Source organism: Homalodisca vitripennis, chromosome 4 (genome assembly GCF_021130785.1).
Source record: "Homalodisca vitripennis isolate AUS2020 chromosome 4, UT_GWSS_2.1, whole genome shotgun sequence".
Taxonomy (NCBI): Eukaryota; Metazoa; Arthropoda; class Insecta; order Hemiptera; family Cicadellidae; genus Homalodisca; species Homalodisca vitripennis.
The window spans coordinates 58,338,426-58,355,279 of NC_060210.1; positions in this window are offsets into that span (position 1 = coordinate 58,338,426).

A 16,854-nucleotide genomic window follows, 5' to 3' on the forward strand; every position below is an offset into this window, starting at 1 on the left:
GTTTGCTAGTGTTAATTGGCAGTCTATAAGATCCTCTTTTCTTTTGTAATTTAAAACTTCAATAAGCCAGAAATAAAGTAAAATGTTATTACATGAATAAGTTTCTTCTTCTAAATGTAAATGCCAAAACAGCAAGGGAACACAAAATAAGAGTTTGGTTATTCTGAATGGTTTAAATGCAAACTTGTGCTTGTTGTACAAGGAAAATGGTAGTAGGAGTGTAGAAAACAGTTATTGGCAGTGTCTTAAAATAATTGTTCATATAATGGCTACTCTACAGGTCTCCTAGTGCTTGTTATGGTTTGTTTGTACTGTTGGTGCCCTTCGATAGAAAACCTCACAGCATTATTTGCTACACAATTAACAGTCAGGGTAGGTCCAAGCAATATGTTTTAGGTCCTTAGATTTAAAAGATTTTTATCACAGTTTGGCCTCTGGATTAAGAAATATTTTAATTTTGATCCATAAAGAAATGTAGGATATAATTTTCAAAATGTTTATTAATTAACTTATCATGCTTACAAAGAAATTTCATATGTGTTTTTACAGTTCAATCACTATTATTTTAATGTGTAACACATTGTTAAGATCTATGTTCAAAATGTCTAAAATTATTTTATGTTATGTACTGTACTGTATAATGAATCATAATACATGCATTGCAAAGTAAAAATGTAAATCATCAATAAATATATTAATATTAAAGTTTTTTGCTATATAGCCTTCTTAAAAACAAACTAAACTGGTAATGTATATGATATTTCTCTGAATTTCATTAAAAGAATATTTCTATCAGTGATCCCACCTTTGGCAATAATTTTGAATAGTTCAATTTCTCAAAGCATATTTTTTTAGACAATTTAAATTATATAAATTCTTGACTATGTGTAGAAAGGGACAAACAGTTCATGAATAATTTTCCCCCAATTTCTTTAGTTCTGAAAATATGTAACAGTTTTCAGAAATCTCATTGTGCTTTTAGTTCATAAAATATTATCTTAAAAGTCAGTAGTGTTGTTTAAAATATAAATTGACCTGAGACATATATATCCTGACAAATATAATGTAACTTTGGTTTTGAAAATAGCTACTGATAGTAACCTGGCTCCAAACTTTCCAACCAGTAATTTATGTATTATTCCTTCTAAAATAAACTAATTTAAATGTTACTGGAAACAACTTAGTGAGCCCTGAGACTCAAAATTTTCAGGGCAATACTAACATTGGATTTCACATTTAAAATCCAAATTACCCTGTTCATTTTAGGGGTCATTCTTTGTCAGCCACTTACACTGTAAATAATCGTGTAAGTGTAGAAATGTTATTGTAAGCAAAGTAAAATGTATCATGAGAAAAGAAAAAGTATTTTAATATTCAATTAAAATATATAAATTATAATATTGATGCTTATTACTTTACCTAAAGCTACTCTTTACCTTGCCTGATATAATTCCATTACTTTGACTAAGAGTCAATGTACTGTTGTAAAATAATAGTTACGTTGAACTGTACACTTGTACGAAATCTGCAATAATATAACATTATAGTGTATATTAAAACTCTATTAATTAGTGGTTGTGTAACAAAATTGAGGACTATTATTTTCAAAGTTTTTGATCGTAATAAAACAACTTTATTGAAAAATCCTTAAACCCTGCCCTGGAATTAAGCACAACATTTCACTAAGTTACAAAAGCAGTTACAACAATTTTGTAACACTATATACTAAATTCTCTACTAAAATGTCAGGGACCACAGTACGAAGAGAAAATTAAGGACAAATTATTTTTAGTGCAATATAAATGTTATTAAAAATAACTTTAAAACTTACTTATTTACGTGAATAAAAGGTGTTCATACTGAGTTGTTAAGCAATATCGGGAAAGAAAGACCTTATTGTTGAGCAAATTGTCTTAAATATAATAAGTAATTAAAACTGCCCAAAATGGTGGTAAATAGAACACTTTGATGTAGCCAGTAAACACATATTGCCTGTGAAGCTTTAAACTATATAATCAGATAATTAAAGATATTTTGTCCAAAAAAGTATGTCCTTGTGAAACATCCATCAAAGTTGAACAGAACATAAGTAGTATTCAGTTAGGTTTACTAATACAACACTCAACAATTTCAAACACTACTTCATTTCAATATGTATTCAATGTACAAAACAGAGAATCAGTATATAACAATAGTTGTATAAACATCCGTTCAATATTGTAGTTACAAACTTGTTTAAGTGCCGGCACTCAAATAAGTTCCCAGATCAACTGGGTAGACAATATAAACACAGATAACAAACCGTATACAAAAAAAAACCATTTCCTAGAGTAATTTCATCCTTTCCAAACTCTAAAAACTGTATTGTTATTTAAAATGAAATAAAAGAGAAAAATATACATAAAAAACAATAATACATGGATTGTCGCTAATGAACAACTAAAGTTTAGGTTACAGGTCGGAGAAACATGTGCTTTGAAGCATTGGGTATAAAATCATAAGAATATTACATACTCAAAAATCTAATTTTTTAGTGTATTGAAATTAAAGAGTAATTTTTGCTTACATGTACGTGCCTGACAATGTAGAAGTAATTCATATTAAAATTCTTTATTTGTTAAAACAAATAACATGTGTATGGGTGCAATACATTTAAAAATATTAATTAAATACCACAAACTATTTTACTTTTCCATGGCAAAATTTACTTTTTAATTCTTGAGCATTTAAATATAGTCTTTCACAGAATGAAAACATTTTTCTATTAGGAATTACTAATTAAAACTTTCTTGATCCTTCTTTAACACCTTCACTGCGGCTCTATCCTGAGTGATGATATGTATTTTAGTCTAATTACAGCAAGCACACTATGGCGTCTGTCGCAGTCAACGTGTTAAACTACAGCACAGTAATTGTCTAGCTATAGTACATGTAGTTAACATCTTCACTGCGGCTCTATCCTGAGTATTAATAAGTAAGTATTTTATTCTTACAACAGTACGTGCATTAGGACGTTTGCCACATCAACGTGTTAAAAGAACGCACAATAACTGTTGGGATATAATACATGTAGTTAACTCCTTTTATTTATCTTGAGGAAAAGAGACTATAGCCTACACACGTAGTCCTAAAAGGACTTTACCTATGTTTAAGCCCTCAGAATCTGAGATTTTTACAGAAGCTTATCAAATTAAATTTGAGGCCTCCTATTTTCTGATATCTTTGGGGCTGAGAAAGTATGCCCCCTAGGTATTTTTTACTACTTTTAGAAATGGCAGGACAGTATAGCCAAATATGTTCTGCTCATTCTTCTGTTTCTCTGCAGAGTCTGCATTCATCAGGTTAAGACCAACCTTCATCAGATGTTTTGTAAGGAGGCTATTTCCTTAATATCTATTGCATATCCTCCTTACTTTGTTCTAGGGGCGCTGACCACCTTTTAGCATAAGGGGAGATAAAGATTTTAGATTGTCTTAGTCCAAAAGCCCTACTTCAGTTCAAGAATCTAATCCTCTTTTCCCAATCTTTTACAAGAGCTTTGCTGTAGGAGGAAGCTACTCCACAGCTTGGCTCCGGCCCTAACATATAGGTTTCTGTACTTTTAGCATAAGGGGAGATAAAGATTTTAGATTGTCTTAGTCCAAAAGCCCTACTTCAGTTCAAGAATCTAATCCTCTTTTCCCAATCTTTTACAAGAGCTTTGCTGTAGGAGGAAGCTACTCCACAGCTTGGCTCCGGCCCTAACATATAGGTTTCTGTACCTATTTTGGCAAGGGTATCTGCTTTATTGTTTCCATGCTCGTGGCTCGGCACCCAACCAAGTGTAACCCTGGTCTTCTTTGCCATTTCCACTAGAATATTCTTACATCCCCATACTAAGACTGTGGCGTGTTTTTCCATGGGCACTACTAAGTTTACTCCTGGTCCAATTATACCAAATCCTGCCCTAGAGTTAAGAATGTGATCCATCTGCATAATACTTCAGGACATTTTTAGTAGGGTAGGCCTTCTTATTACTCCATTTATCTCTATCTTCAATAGAGACAAGATATGGTTTTTCAAAGGAGTATTTCCTAACCAATCTCTCTTACATAAGTTATCATTTCAGCCTCATGAAATTCCTGATTTATTTTCATGTGTCCTTCTGAGAAGGTAGGTTTAATCATCTTTTTACTCAGAAGCTTCATTGCACTTAATTCGGCTGTCTTCATCATCTTCTACTCCAGAGGAGTGCAACCCAGAACCACTTCAAGTGACAGAGTTGGACAGGAGGTCATTGCCCCTGTGATGCTTACGCAAGGAAGCCTTTGAAAACTCTGTAGCTTCTTGACAGCTGTTTTTGTTCTACTTTTGGCCATCACACTAAACCAGCATATGTGACCATTGGTTTTATTATGGCAATACATATGTGTTAAACTTTTCTAATAATTCCAATCGATGAACACAAAGACTGAAAATCTAGGTTTAATTATTTTTGGATTAAAATTTACTGTACTGGTTCTTTTTATTGTTAAAAACATCTGATCATTGCCTTATATGGAAACTTGCAAAGAATTTATTACTTTTCCAGTAATAAATACCTGAAAACTTAATGAATATTTTTTATTAAATTTGTTACATTTAACAGCTAATATGTTTCATAGTGAAAACTAATGTAAACATGTTATGATACAATAGTTTTATTGAATAAAAAGTTTATAGATACAAATTGACAGCAATGTGTCCAGCACTGAAAAGAAGTGTACTGCTGTGTGTAAAGCTTAGATTGGAACATTCTTGTGATGAAATGTGAAATATATTAAATTATAATATTAAAAACTTGTATCTACATATAGTCTTTTGGAACAGTGGAACATTTGATAATAATAATTAAAAAAAAAAACAGTGGTGAAGCACCACTTATAAGTATTCTTGAAAGCATTCCTATAATATCATGAAAATCTACTTTTGCTGTAGATTTATTCAAATTAGTTTTCATCAGAAAAAGTCATATAAAGGAAAATAAAGTAGTCAAAAATTACTCTTCAACCAAGATGTCCAAGTGTTTCACAGTCTACAAAAATATATTTTCACCTAGATATTGTAGTACAATAGTTGAAAGAATGAAGTTCAGACCAGATTAAACCTTGATACAACAACAAATTTACTCATTGGTTAAGCTGTACTTGATTAATAGTCTTATAGTAAGAGACGAAGTATAGTTAGTAAAAACTGTTTCATATTTAATTAATGGGCATCACATACACACGACACAGACAATAAGACAATGAACTTGTATAAAGACACATAGAAGCATAGAATTATTTGTAATTTTAACATTAACTTAAACCTAAGCTAGTTATGTTTTGATCAAATTACTCTTTTTATAGTTGAAAAATATCTAATGCCATACTTTTAAAACATATGTAACCAAAGAAGCTATAATAAAGATTAGATTAGTTCTGACTTTTAAAAGCACTTTCTCACCAAAGAGATATGTATACAAATCCTACAAAATCCATTATATTGGCAGTGTATGTCACAATTAGGATTTTCAGTTCATTCATGTACTGTTATCCATGTTTAAAATTTTACTGATTGATTTCACAAGAAGATATTATCAAGAGAGAAAAGTCTTAAATGACAAGGTGAAATTAAAAGGTTTTATATTCATGCCAACTTTATATTCGACTATGTATTATTTTTTACATTTTGATGTCACATTCACTTTCTTCATCTTCATATTTGTAATGAATATGTACATTGAACAAAGACTGAGCATCAAAGAAGAGCTTCCATCATCAAAGTCAACATACTTACCATAAAATATTTAGCGAACCAAAAAGATTTTTTACTAATATTCTCTACTAGATAAAAAATAAATTTATTCTAATAATCATTTTAATTAGATCATAACGGCTTATAAACCAATCCAAATATATACATGCATTCGTATAGCAGTGAGCTAGTTTAGTTTAAATCATTTGAACATTTTCAGTAAAGAATTTGAACCTATCACTTTAAACTTCCAACTATTTATGTATGAGTACATTTTTAGTATTAACCATTTCTGATAGTTTGTTGCTAATATTACTGGAAAAAACTACCGAATCCTTTTGGAATTGTCTGAGGTAAGTAGTGTATGTAACAGAGAAACAAAACTGCTTCCAAGATCAAGCTCTGGGAAACTCTAATATGGGTATATGTTAATCCCAATATACACACTTATTAATTTCAACATATTGTAGTCTTAATGTTAGATGTGAGTTTATCCAGTCAAAATCCTAATCCACAGAACAATATGGTATTGTTCGATGGCTTTATCACTTACGGTTAAATATTTTTAGAGATAGTTTGTAATTTACACTGTCAAATGGTTGTGTTAGGTTTACATAAACTTAAGTTATTTAGTTTTGTATTGTCGGTGCTGCTTGAAAGATTTTATCACATAGTATTAATTATTGTGAAACAGATTCAAATTATCTACTTTTGCAAAATTCTCTTCAATAGATCTACTGTTCTGGTTTACAATCTACTTCCTCAGACATTTGGAAGTTATGAGGGTGCTAGGGAGATAAACTGCAATCAAAGGTTCTTTTGTCACCTTTCTTAAAAATTAATTTAAATGATTTTTGTAACTTTTATTTTAATAAAATAATTTCAGAATGCATTAAAAAACATAACAGTTTCTGTACAGGAATTTTGTACTGGTCTCTTATAAAGCTTTTGTTGTATTGTTACTTTGTTTTGCTTTTTTCCATCTCTATATATTTAATATTATTCACTAACATTGATAATAAGCCAAAGGTACAATTATTAACCTATTATAAATACTGAAAAAGGTTAATTTAATATGAATTAATTTTTTTATTTTTAAGCTTAATAAAGATGATTATATTACTAATTACTTTAATATGCAGTCTCCAAAAATTATGTACCTCTGCTTTCCAATATTTTACACATTTCTGAGCTTATGTATATACATGCTTAAATTTGTGCTCTGTTATTGAAATTATTTTAAAATTTATTTTTGGCCTTTTATTAGGATAGTCGAAGTAATGATATAACATTTTCATTATGCCTTTTTTGTCTAATGTATCTGTTAGTCAGACATAATAAAATATGATCTTAAAAATGTTGAAACGATCACATAAAAGGAAAAATAGGTGTTAATAAATATACAAAATTTTAATTAAAACTTTGTATAAAAATCAAATTATTCTTTGATTTTCTGTTTTTAGTAAATGTTTTACAATAACATATAACAGCTTATACCTGAAACATTTTTATATAATAAAAGTAGTTTGATCAGTTCAAATTTTTATTTACTAATAAATAATTCCATCTAGGTGGATTGGCTCTCGTTTGATAATACAATTAATTTTTCACGCTACTGTACCTCAACCTATAGCACCAGGTAAGGCATTAAAACATTATACTTTACATTTATGTAAACACGATTACATTCAATGGCTTTAGACCTTACAAGTTACAATGCACTTAAAATAAATCTCAGAATAGCAATAATAAACTAATAAGATAGGTACATAAACACTCTTGAACTTTCTAAATACTCTAGCAACACTCAACAAAATGTTCTATGGATTTACATACTGTATTCTAATAATTACTTAGTGAAGGTTCTTATTAAGTCAAAGCGTTAAACACTAATTTGGACTCAAGTTCACATAGTTAAATAAGCCTATTTCCAAATGTGAAATCAATATTTTCTGTCATAAATAACTTTGAAACAAAATCACTTTTACAGTTATATTATTTTAGCCAAACTAGAAAAGGGGTGATTAGTAGTGGTAATAAAATCACAATTTCCACCCCCCCCCCCCCCCACCCCCCCCCCCCCCCACCCCCCCCCCCCCCCACCCCCCCCCCCCCCCACCCCCCCCCCCCCCCACCCCCCCCCCCCCCCACATAAAGCTTTTGCACAAATTTGGATGGACGCCATATCAAAACTAAAACAACATTGGGTGAGGCCAGCTTATTTAACCATTGTACGTATAAGTAAACTTAGTACCAAGTTCAGTTTGACTCGGTTAGAAACTGCTGCATTAGGCCTATATCCAAAATAGTTACTGAATATGCTACTATTCAAAACTTGTACGTCCACGGTATGACAAACCTTAACCAGTTTAAAACTAATATAAAATGTAGCTAGTAAACTAATATACAATTTTCATCCTTGTCCAGACATCGCTCGCTTCGTCTATATCCTCAATACGAGATTCAGTGATGTCTAAACATTTTTAGATTGGCAAAGATCATTGTACCATTGCAGGTTTTTATTACAAAGAGAACTGTAATACTCTCATGAACAAGACTAAATCCTATTAGGTTTAAAACTTAGAGTCTGCATCGATAAAATATGTTTTGCGAATTTGTGTGACAGCACTAACAATTTATTTGAATGAAATAATAATATCGTGCTGACATATTGTTCATTACAAGCATAAATCCTCACAATATTCAAACAAAGAGGAAGGTTGAATCGTCCGCTAATATTTCATTGCGTTATTCCTGCGAGTGATGAATTGTCCCAAATAATTCTCCTACTTCCGGGTGTTTGATTCGCCGCAGCTGTTTTGTCACATAGACTGGCTAATTATCATTATTTGACTTTTGTGTTCACGCTCTTGTGTATTGTAGTGGTGTGTACACAAATTACCGTGGTGTTACATTTCCAAACCTCGTTACCAACTTGGCTAAACAAAAGGATCTAATAATAGAATTAAATTCGTCCAGTAAATCTGCGTATAATGATTTTTTTTTCCTTTTAGTTTTTAGGCCACAGAATAGAATTCTTGGTTGCTATTTTGGGTATTGTGAATTTTTTACCCCTTACAAAATGTTAACCATTAAAATATCACTAAGTTAAAATTATATAAAATATCGAAAGAAATAAAAAAATTGTCAATGACAAACATACTCAACATATATTTTTAATTTATATAAACAGTTTTAAAATTGTACAAAATCCGATGAGCTATATAAGATATGTAATTTTTATTATCTGCGCAAAGTTACAGGTACGATACCGGACATTCACAATGTGATTTGAAAATATTAAAACAATTCATTGATATTTTTAAAATTCCAAATTAGTTATTAATTCATTTTTAGACCATCGCCTAATTAAACAAGGTAGCTAGACTCACGGTAGGTAGAATAGAAACGGTATGGGCCACGCGCATGTTCCCCCACCACTGACGACGTCAACGGGCCCACTCGCTGCGGTGCCCAGCTCATAACAACGTTACTAGTGCTCCTTCCCAGCATTGTTTTATTGCGTTCTTGCCATACTCTCCAATACAAATTTCCCGCAAGTCGTATTTTATAACTGAAATGATGTTTTGTCTGCTATTAATTGTTAATAAAAGCTTTAAATTTAACGAATATAATATTATCAATACACATTGTGAATAGTACAATAAATTACACTAGGTCTACACTTGGGCCTACATAGCTGCATTGATATGGTGATCCGAATATATTTTTACACATGAAATAATATTATTGTTAGTGAATTGAAATTTAAAAATATTACCATCCTAAATGCTTACAATAATAATATTATAATTAAACATATAGTTTGTCGTGTCAAACAGTGTGCTTGAAAAGTCCCGGAATGGTTTTATTGTTTTACCATTTCTTGTGAAGCAATGAGACTTGGCATAAATGTATCAATATTACCCACAAATATAGATTTTTTTATACAATTTTAAAAATACGTTAAAGGAAACGTTAGGTTAAAACACAAATAGACAAAATAATGCATTAGCAGAGTTATTATGCATTACTTACTCGGTTGAAATTATTGAAGTTTAGCTAGCTTTTTTGACTCTTTTCTTCCACAATTTGTTTTTTTTTGTTTTCCATAATGTTTCCTCTTGTCACTTTTCTTCTTGTTCATTGCTTTTATCCTGAAGAATGTGCGTGTTCGCACAAAGCAAAGAATTGCATACTCATCTATATTGCAATATTTGGTTTTCAAAACACTAGTCAGAGTTTTCATTACATTGCAGTCTTTATTAAGGCTATTTTACACCATGAAAATTGTTAAAAGTTCGATTTCCATATTTTTCACAGTCCATTCCCATTCTCTGGTCGGTCCTCAATCAGAGCTCCACGTGATATAGCAGAGAGCCAAATCGTTTTGTGATGGGAAATCTTTCGTTGGATGACCCATAAATAAATTTGATTCCAGTTTTTTCTTCTTTTACCCTATAGGCTATATATCCAGCCAGCATTTGAATCAAATCCGTCCTTTTCTTTAGTCAAAACATCATATTCATTAGTAGCTTACGTTTTCCGATATCTCCTGCTATTTCTGGCTCAATAACTCCTATCAACTCATTCTTCTTCTTGTGGGTCAACTTCTATAAAACTACTAGTTTCACTTTGTTCAACTTTTTTCCTCAGAGCCTTTTTCAGGCAGCACAATCGAAACTGTTCAATAAATCAACGCCTGAGGGTGGATGTCTCTTCACTTTGACAGTTTCCAGTAGCTACAATAGAACTTGCAAAGTGGCCTAAAAGTAAAGCTTTTATTCGTTGTCCAACAGCTATCGGTAGAGGGTGGTCATAAAATCGTCCAAGCCCACGGAATCAGGGAAAAATACGATTCAAGGATGTCCTGATTGCACCTGGCTGCCATGATGTAGGTAAAGCCTTCAGCTCTCAAATCATTGTACAGTCCCTGAATACTCAATATAGAAATAAGAAAGCCATTTTGAAATGGTAACAAGTTGGACTTTCCCAAGACACGCATAGAACTGAACAAATCAAAGAGCTCATTGAGAGCGTGATTTTGCTCTGCTAAATGTAGCCCATAGGCTACCTTTAGTTTGTTGCATGGGTGATTAGGCATTCGCGAATTAAGAACATCAAAGCCATTGTTAATGATCCTAATAAACTTCACAATGGATTCATTTCCGGGTAAGTTAAATTCAATTGCTGTAGCAACTGTCCCAGAGAGTAGCTCTGCGCGGCTTTTCTTACATTTTGCCTCTCGGTACCTGACAAAAGTATATGAGAGGTGGAAATTTTGTAAGCAAACTTCAAATCCTTTTCATGTTTGTAGTTCAAACGAGTTTAGAAAAAATTTCTTTTGAAACTACTTCGCCAGATTTCAATTGATAACCATGATCCAATAAATGGTTCCTACAAAGTTTAAGCAAATGTGGAACATCAAAAAACGCCCAAATTTGACGAGTGGCGTCAATTGGATTTTTTAAACTAGTTACTTTGCCAGGTATAATACCCAAGGTTTTTCATAAGCTTTTGGTTAGATGGTCCCATGTCACTTACAAAGGCCCTTACTCGAAAACCTGTAGCTTCCACCTTTGCAATGGTTTTCAAACAAAAGTGCCTTATCTACAGGTCGGTCAAAATCATAAAAAACGGGTTGCTTCCACTTACCTACTATGCTTCTGACCACAATCACTTGTACCATGGAATATGGACCCAAAATTCGATCTTCCACATTATCATAACATAAGTCAGAGTTGACCTTCATTTCATCGTAACATAAAACCACGTTCTTTTCAAAATCACTAAACACGTTAACTTGAGTTTCCATAACTTTTAAACTCATATCAATGAAACCTGGTTTTATAGAAAAGTGACTTAGCCGACGTTTAATAGTAGTCTCACTTGGCAGTGGGTGCTTTAACACATCTCTAACGAATGAAAATGCCTTTTTTGAAATACATCTTAATGTAATTGCCTTTGAGACATCCTCTTGGCTCCAACTCCTACACTGACCTTGCAAAATATACTGTTGTTGTTGTGATTTTGTAAAAAGAGATTCATATGACTTAAGTTTATTTTCCAACACGGAAATTTTTGCAATTGCTTCGGCTAATTGCTTATTCAACAATAAATTATATTCTGATTCACTTTTGTCGTTTACTATAAGGTTTTCATCATTGGTTGATTCTGGAATCGCATCAGACGGTTCATCTATGTTGGCGATCTCACAAAAAATGTTACTAATTTGTTTTTTTGTTTCCCTACTTTCAACTCGTTTTAATCGTGAGATTGCACGTTCATTTAAATTTGACAGACCAAAGAAAGGAACTGCTGTGTTCTTTAAAATCCTTCTACTTTTCGTATTTAATAACTCAGATTTTAAGTCTCGCTCGAAATCATGTTCCCCAAAATGGGCCTGAGCATACTTTGGCGTTATCGACGTTAAATTCATCGGCCCTTTTGCATGCATTTACCCATTGTTTTCTTAAATCAATATCCGTAGGGAAACGATGAAAAGATATTCCCGTTTCTTTAGAATGTCTTGAAATGGTTTGAACAACCAGCTACTGCACAACACGGCATTATTATTATTACATTTCACTAGGCCAACACATAGTCACATACGGTACTTTTAACAAAAATTAAGACTGTAAATAACTTAAAACTTAAATATATCAACATCAAACGCACTATAGACACTTCACTCAGCCTACTGTCAGACACAATGACAAAAAACGCGGGAAACATACAGCCGAATGACAGCCGGAAACAGACAGTAGCTTGTAGTTCCACGTAACCAGGTAGCGGTGAAGTCGGCGCTGGGCCCCGTTGACGTCACATGCTACTGCGCATCCCTCCTCGCGACCCCTACCGTGTCTATTCTACCTACCGTGGCTAGACTGATGCCTTTTTCAGTGTGATGCCCATACAATTAGGGCCAAGAAAATTACTGACATACTCATAATTAACCATACATATTTTATTAATATTTTGACCTACACTAGTTAATATATGGGAGAGAATATAAAAGTAATCCTATTAGGCCTAACGTTTTGGGCCTACGCCAACTAAGTAATTTTCAGAGTTTATAAGAACATCACGAATTAACAACTATTTGAATTAAAGACTTAATAATTAGTGTTAATCACTATGTTAACACATGAATGCCAGTTTCACAATCAGTTTTTATAATTCCCCAACATGTTTCCAAAGTCGTAATCGAAAAATGTTTTATTGTTAAAGTGTTTTCATGTTTATTACGGCGTCTCATTTGAAAGTAGTATCCTAAAACTCTTAGGTCTATATGTTTAATACATTGCATTCAAACAAAAATCGTAAAAAAACAAATCAATACAATTACACAACAATGATTTTAAATAGCACCATGCAAAACCTTTAACTCTTTTGCAAATCTATCTATCATATTTATACTCCAATATTAGATACCTAAATGAACACTAGAAAGTTTCAGACTACCATTAATAAGAATTACCTCTGCATAGCCTCAATTGCTGCAACCTACACGTATGTAACAAACTTAAGGAGTATACAAAAAGTCTACAATTAATATAGCTTAGTACTTCAAGAAGTATCAACCGATAAGTTTAAATATCTTGCACATATTCCTACTGTTCGTGATATAAGATCTTTATACCGATCACCGAAATTTCCTCCAGTGATTACTAATTATGCTGTTGAGTAGATAGAATCCAACACGTACCCCTGGACTTCATAAAAATTGTAGTAGTTCAATTTCAATCGTAAAAATGTTTTCATGGCGCGCAGGATCTTATTGTCATTGTATAAAAACTAATGTTCTAAGAAAATATAAGGAAAATTTTTATCAGAAGTTAGTAGGAGTTTTGGCGATATTATGTATTTGTCCTGATTTTTCTACAGCAAATATTATTTATTTTGTGACATTTTGCTGATCTTAGTCAGAAACTATCTTCACTATGCTTGGAAAAGAGACCGAAAGTACATAGATAAAGCATTGAGTTGGTGTCATGAAAACTCCTACCATAGTTGGTTTTCAAGTTTCCTGTGTAGGTTGGGAACAAAAATCTTAAGGGAGCTTAGCCTTCCTTCTCTTTAAGCATGCCGTAAATGTTTTCTATAAATTTCTTCATGTTCACAATCCATCAAGTATATTGTAAATGATTTGGAAATATCTGTCTATTTTAAGAGAAACCCTTCATTATCTCGCTATTTAGGAATATTTGGCCTGATTATTTGATAATCTAGGATCAAAAGTAATTTAAAAATTACTATTTACTTATCATCATCTTTAACAATTTCAATGGAACTTTAAAACATAGATAGACTAAACCTTAATAAATTCTTATATAGGTCATAAATAAAGAAATATGAAAATTATTGTCAAATTTGTCAAATTCTTAGTACAACTGACACATCACAACACAACCCTATCAACCATTTTTGTAACTAGTCAAGAAGTAACTGAGTTTGAGTTTTTTTTTATTGCTCATTTTGTGTATTTTTAACAATAACGTTACACCACAACAAAGTGCATAATTTCTAGAGCAAGGCTAATATTTAAATTAAATTTTAAACAGATTCCAACGCACACTGTAATTAAAAAAACAAATGTATATAGTTCAATTTTTAATAGACACAACTAATAATAACTGTTTATTTACAGTACAGTTTCAACTGTAAATATTTTAGTTACATGCAGTATAGGGAACATAAAAGATCAAAGTAAACTGGTAAATCCATGGTTTACTCAAATAACTGAAGTATTAAGTGAACAGGGCTTAGAGGACACTTTCAATTGTGGCGAAAACAATAACAATCCATCATTAAAATTTCTCGCTACTTGCATCCTATCGCACTACACTTTGCAGTATTAATGAGTGGGTATATTATTATACTTTCAATATTCCCCTCCTAACTGCCGGTTTTTCATGTAATATTCAGTAAAGTCATTTAATTTGGTTTTAGTTCATGAATATTAACTACAATTTCTCTGTTAAAGAATGTGGTAAATTACTAAAACAACTATCATTCTGGTGATATAAATTTTAAATGTTATAAATACAGAATGATCAATTTAGATTATTTCCTTCTCTAATATTTCATACTTGCATTATATTTTGCCTGTCATCTTGGCTAATCCAAATAATCTAGGAAGAAAATATTACGGAAAGAATTAATAAATGATGCTTATATAATTTTACTTACTTTGTTTTATGAATTAAAGGCAAGATTTATTTGCAAACTATTTGGAGTTTGAATCAAAATTTCCTTTGGGTCTTCCTGTACTAACATATGAATTTTAATGGAAAGTAATTAATTATAATATATTGAGTGGAAAAAGGTCTTCGGTTGATAGTCGCTGCTCACCAAGAGGCTCATTTGCTGATATATGTATCTGAGCTCCTAAAGCACCGAAACACTGTAACCATCTAGAAGCCTCATGTGTCAAGTGGATTCAATGGTAATGATTAAAAACACTCCAACCCTGGTTGAGACACCAGGGAGTTGAATTGAGTAATTACGAATTCTCTGAAGGCCTCCAAACTCTGAAAGTTTCCAAACCCTGAGGCTAATATTCCAAAGATTCTAGCCTATGAATTTTCTGGCATTCTGGTCTGCAGAAGACACTAGCCACAACCAAATCTTGTAGATGCTGTAGTGTTGCCTCCAAGGGTATTTATTATAAATGTATGGTTATCAGATTTGGCGAGCCTTGGCCTCAGAAAATCTTCAACTTCTGGGTAATATGGCTTCTGGGAGCACCCAGCCTCTGAAATATCCTCAACTCTTAAAACCTTCAGCCTAGTATATTTACCTGGTATACATAACTGATTGATCTATATGAGTCCTCACTCTGATATCATCCTATTATTGAAAGCACTCTGCTTCAGAAATCACGTACTAATTGGGATCCACTGGTGTGTGAGGCTACCTGGATCCTAAAAAAGTTACTGGTAACTATCTTCTATCTTCCATAAACCAACTGTCCTGGGCACTAAGTAAACTATATATTTCCTGCTTAATGGATATTTCAATTTTCTCATCAAATCATCTAGAATCACCTGATCTCTAGGTCTTTAGTTCATCAGATCACTCATTCCGTTCACAGTAAAAAACCTTGTACGGATCAATAAACACTTTCTGCTTGCTGCCGGTATTATGTGACATTTTCAATCATAAATGAAATTGCCCAAAATTAGCCAGCATCAATTGTGGATCTATTTGTCTTGGATCTAAATTTATATAGATATTTATTTGTGGAGATGCATGAAAATAATACTTTATTTTATTTTGAAAGCTCTAACACACAAAACATAAATTTACTTTGGAAAATTGCTTAAGTATTATTAGTTACACTGAAAAAACTGTATTGTCAGAAATGTGGTGATAGTTGTGGTGGTGAGTTCATGGATCAATTAAGACTGAAGGAATTTAGAACATTGTGAAGTCACCCCTTGGGGGGGGGGTGTCCATTACATTGATATTCAGATTGCCGATTATTAAAAACTTAATTGAAGTTAAAAATTCCCTCCGGCCCCATCAGAAGAGAGGCATATTCCATGTGTAGCTGACATAATGAAATATCAGATTAGAGCTATGTAAACAAATAGATAAGTATATTTCATTCATAAAGTTAATGCCATGAAGATTCTTTATTGAATGACATATTTCTAAAACTTTTATACTAAAAGTTTATTATATTCAAAAATTTGCCACAATAAAAAAAACAAAATACTGGAATACGAAATCTTGCTGGATACTGTATCTAAATAGTTGTAAGCAAAGAAATTATTTCAAAGTCCTTAAAATCAAATTATATCAAAAACCGCATATCTTGACGAGTGTGCCCAGAAAGTACCATACAACCATGCAAGAATATTTTGCAGAAAGTGATTGTACATTTCACCATTCCAATTAACTTAGAAAAATTGTTGACCAATAATGTTGTTAATTATTCTACAACACATGTTAAAAGCCCACAACACCACTGGTTGTTTACTTCCCTCATACAGTGGGGATTTTCAATAGACTAATACCTCATGTTATGCTGATTTACTTCTCCGTTGCTACAGAACATTAACTCATCACACCATAGGACTTATATAAAAA